We start from the raw sequence: 4,920 nt of genomic DNA on the forward strand, positions 1-4,920 counted from the left end.
CGGCCCCACAGGGTGGAGACCGCGTGGGGTGAAGGTCTGGGGACTGCTCCGCCGGAATGGCGAAGCCCGGGGCGGCCGCACAGAGCAGGGGGCGGGCGGTGGCTCTGCACCCGGGGCTGGGGCGCCCCTTCCCGGAGGACTTGTTCATACTGCAGTGTGAAGGAGCCTTGGAGAATGACACGACTGGCGAGTGCTGGCCTAGCATGCACCAAGACCAGGGTTCGATTCCTCAGTACCACGTACATGGCAAAAAGCGATGCTGAGACTCAAGTGGTAGAGCTCCAGCCTTGAGAAAGCCCAAGAGCAGTGCTCAGGCCCTGAGCTCAAGCCCAGGACTGACTGAAATAAAAAAAGAGAGAGCGAGAGAGGAGCTGGGAGCTGTGGCTACTCAGGAGGCTGAGATCTGAAGATCGCAGTTCAAAGCCAGCCTGGGCACTAAAGACCTTGAGACTCTATCTCCAGTGAACCACGAGGAAAGCAGAAGTGGTGCTGTGGCTCAAGGGCAGGGACGTAGACTTGAGCTGAAGAGTCTAAACCTCCCCACTGACAAAAGAAAGAAAGAAACCCTGGGGGTGGGGTGGGGGGGAAGGAAATGTTTCTTCAAAATCAGAAAGTTGTGGAGAGGCATTAAGCTCCACGGTAGAGCACAGACCTACATTTAGTATGTAAGAGGTGTTGGATTCAAACAACAGAACTGCAAAATAACAGTAACAAGAACATTAGGAGATAAGTGGGGACAAATTTGGTCTCTTACACCTGTTCTAAGTCTTTTTGTGTGTGGGTTCAGGAATCCTGGGGCTTGAACTCAGGGCCTGGGTGCTGTCCCTGGGTCCTGTCAGTAAGCTTTTTCACTCAAGGCTGGTATTCTACCCCTAAGGCCCCAGGGGCATTGGAGATAAAAGACTCACTTTCCTACCTGGCCTGGCTTTGAACTGCTACCCTCTGATGTCAGCTTGAGTTGCTGGGCTTATAGGTGTGAGCCACAGTGCCCAGCTTACTGTAAATCCGTAATGTCCCCCCAGAGGATGAGTCAAGCTCAGAACAGATGGATCTCATAAGAAAAGAATGATGTGGGGGCCGGAGTTTGGCCTGGTGGTAGAGTGCTTGCCTTGTATGCACGAAGACCAGGGTTTAATTCCTCGGTACCACATACATAGGAAAAAGCTGGAAGTGGTGCTGAGGCTCAAGTGGTAGAGCTCTAGCCTTGAGAAAGTCCAAGGACAGTGCTCAGGCCCTGAGCTCAAGCCCAGGACTGGCAAAAAAAAAAAAAAAAAAAAAAAAAAAAGATGTAACCATATGGAGGAAACAGGAATTGGATTTTTAGCTTAGAGGGAGAAAATTAGGGATTCTAGGTTTATGAAAATGAGAGATGAAAAGAAGGCAGGAGACAATGAAGGGGAACAGGCCCCAGGCTATGCAAAAACACCTTCCTTGGCTTATGCAAAGACAAATGCTATATATAACAGGGAAGACTGTACCTCAGGGGCTGGAGACCAAATCTGCCCAGATATACTTGAGTTTGTCTGAAGGCGGTCAGGCAAACAAGTCAACATTGTAGAAAGTTGAGCCGTTTCGAGGAGGCCGGGAGTTTGGCCTGGTGGTAGAGTGCTTGCCTTGTATGCACGAAGACCAGGGTTCAATTCCTCGGTACCACATACATAATAAAAAGCTGGAAGTGGTGCTGTGGCTCAAGTGGTAGGGCTCTAGCCTTGAGAAAGCCCAGGAACAGTGCTCAGGCCCTGAGTTCCATCCCCACACCTGGCAAAAAAAGAAAGTTGAGCCATTTGACACTGTTTGTATGGATCTAGGTTTCTAGGTTTCTTCTAGAAACAGGGCTGGTCCTGGGCTGACCTTCCTAGGTCCCATGCTATGGGGTGTGTGTGTGTATGTGTGCACATGTGGCTTAAATTTAGGGCCTGAATGCTGTTCCTGAGCATTTGTGCGACCACTTGAGCCACAGCTCCCCATCGAGCTTTCGATGTTTAATTGAAGACAAGTCTCATGAACTTTCTTACCTGGCCTGACTTCGAACCTCAATCCTCAGATTTCAGCCTCCTAAGTAATTAGGATTCCAGGTGTGATCCATGCTACACAGAGCACGCTCTCTTCAGCCAGGTGAGGGCTAGGGAGAAGACTTGCCAGCTTACAGCCCACACGTGAGCAGCCACTGAACGGCTCTGGGATCTCCTAGGGTGTCAGCTCCCTCATTGTTTGAATGGCATCATTACAACCACAGTCTCCTAGCACTGCTGTGAGGTTCACGTGGAAGATGCTTAAAACTGGCACTGTATATGTGGGTTTTTTTGTGGAAGGACTTGAGTAAGGACCAAATTGAGATTCTCCCCCACTGCTGAACTAAAGAAGAAAGGACTACTTTGGTGGGACTAACCAGGGTTAAAAGGAGAGGCCTGAGTGTTTTGAGAGTACAAGAATTGCCAGGCCGGTGGCTCAGCCTGTCATCCTAGCTACTCAGGAGGCTGAGATCTGAGGATCAAGCTCCAAAGTCAGCCTTGGCACAAAGGACCTGAGACTCGAATCTCCAATTAACCTCTAGAAAACAGGAAGTGGGGTGTGGCCCAAGGGTAGGGTGGTAGCCTTGAGCTGAAGAGCTCAGGGACAGCGCCCAAGTGGAGTTCAAGCCCCATGACCCCCCCCCCCCCACACACAGAGTACAAGAATTGTCAGACCAGCATTTTGTGTGTGTGTGTGTGTGTGTGTGTGTGTGTGTGTGTGTGTGTGTGTGCCAATCCTGAGCTTGAACTCAGGGCCTGGACCCTGTCCTTAAGCTTCTTTTGCTCAAGGCTGGCACTCTTTACCACTTGAGCTACAGCGCCACTTCCAGCTTGGTATGTGACACTGAGGAATTGAATCAAACCTAGGGCTTCATGCATGTTAGGCAAGTACTGTACCACTAAGCCACATTCAAACCAGCACTAAAATATTGGCTGAATAAGCCAAATGTGAGTGATTCACACCTGTTATCCTAGCTACTTAGGGGCTGAGATCTGAGGATCACAGTTCAAAGCCAACCTGGGCAGAAAGTCTTTGAGACTCTCAAAACTGCCGTCCATCATATTGACCCGGGCACCGCATGTGGGAAACAGTACAGGTATGTACAATGGCTAGCAATGATCTGGACAACTCTGATGTCATTAGAAGCATGTCGGAACAAGCTGAGAAAAGGAAACGGTACATCGTTTTTCTTTAATAAAACTTGTCAGAGCTGGTTTGAAAACATTAACTCAAAAAGTCTGTCTTTAGTGCCCTGGCTGGCTTTGAACCACGGTCCTCAGATCTCAGCCTACTGTGTAGTTACGATTACAGAGCCATCTTGCCTGGTATCTTTGAGACTCTTATTGCCAATTAACCATAAGAAAACCAGAAGTGACACTGTGGGTCAAATGGTAGAGCACTAGCCTTGAGCAAAAGAGCTCAGGGACAGCGCCCAGACCCTGAGTTCAAGGCCCACACCAACAACAATCTCCAGCTTTGTATGTGGTAGTGAGGAATCAAACCCTGGGCTTCACGCATGTTAGGCAAACACTCTACTACCAGGGCACTCTCCTGGTCCTTGTCTTTTATTTTATTTATTTATTTATTTTTGCCAGTCCTGGGCTTGAGCTCAGGGCCTGAGCACTGTCCTTGGACTTTCTCAAGGCTAGAGCTCTACCACTTGAGCCTCAGCACCACTTCCGGCTTTTTTCTATGTATGTGGTACCGAGGAATCGACCTGGGTCTTCTCGCATGCTAGGCAAGCACTTTAACCACTAGGCCAAACTCCCAGCCCTGGACCTTGTCTTTAAGATGGTCTCTCTCATGAGGTGGCCCAGGCTGGCTTGAAAGGCCTCCTACTCTGACCTGAGTCTGCCTAGCGCGGGGATTACAGGTATATATCACTATGTTCAACTTGCTGTGTTTATTTATTTATTTTTTTTTTTGCCAGTCCTGGGCTTGAGCTCAGGGCCTGAGCACTGTCCTTGGGTTTTCTCAAGGCTAGAGCTCTACCACTTGAGCCTCAGCACCACTTCCGGCTTTTTTCTATGTATGTGGTACCAAGGAATTGAACCCGGGTCTTCATGCATGCTAGGCAAGCACTTTAACCACTAGGCCAAACTCCCAGCCCCTGTGTTTATTTTTTTAAATTTGTTGGGACTTTCCTTTTTAGAAACACCCTTTACACTGTGTCTTAAACTTTCCCCTTTTAACTCCACACTGGACTGGCAGACCTGAGAGGTCCCAGCTCTTTGGGAATGCCACTAACACTGGCTATTCTTAATTATTTTCAACTGGTGCCATTTTGTCAACACCTCTCCTTTTCAAGTGCACACCAATGTTGTCCCTTTGGTGTCAAACACTTGAACAGCCACTATTGCAAGAACTTCTAATGACTGCAATAGGGTACTTGATTCTGCAAAGCACTCAATGCCAAACATCTTAAGAAAAAAAAAAAAACCAAACAAACATATCTAGAACAATTTAAGCCTAGCTACTCAAGAATCTGATATCTTAGGATCACAGTTCAAATCCAGCTCAGTCAGGAAAGTCCATTGAGATTCTCGTTTCCAATCAACCACCAGAAAACCAGAAGTGGCACTGTGGCTCAAAGTGGCAGAGTGCTAGCCTTGAGTTCAGGAACAGTACCCAGGCCCACTGTTCAAGCCCCATGACCAGTTTAAAAGGGAAGAAAAAAAAGTGCTGTGTAAGACCCAGTCTGGCTGTAATCTGGGCTAGTTCCAAATGCAATCTTCACTCAGAGTTCAAAGACTGATGGTCTGAACAGAGCATCACTCTATCTCTTGTCTACTCGCCCCCCACCAGCCTCCCCACTGCCTGCTTGTGAGGTGAGTGCATATACTTTCAACCAAATGCAAGAATAAGGACAGAGAGGAGGGGAGAGGAGAGCAATAGAGACGGCGTATG

The sequence above is a fragment of the Megascapheus bottae genome, chromosome 28 (genome assembly GCF_031878675.1).
Source record: "Megascapheus bottae isolate mThoBot1 chromosome 28, mThoBot2.hap1, whole genome shotgun sequence".
Lineage (NCBI taxonomy): Eukaryota > Metazoa > Chordata > Mammalia > Rodentia > Geomyidae > Megascapheus > Megascapheus bottae.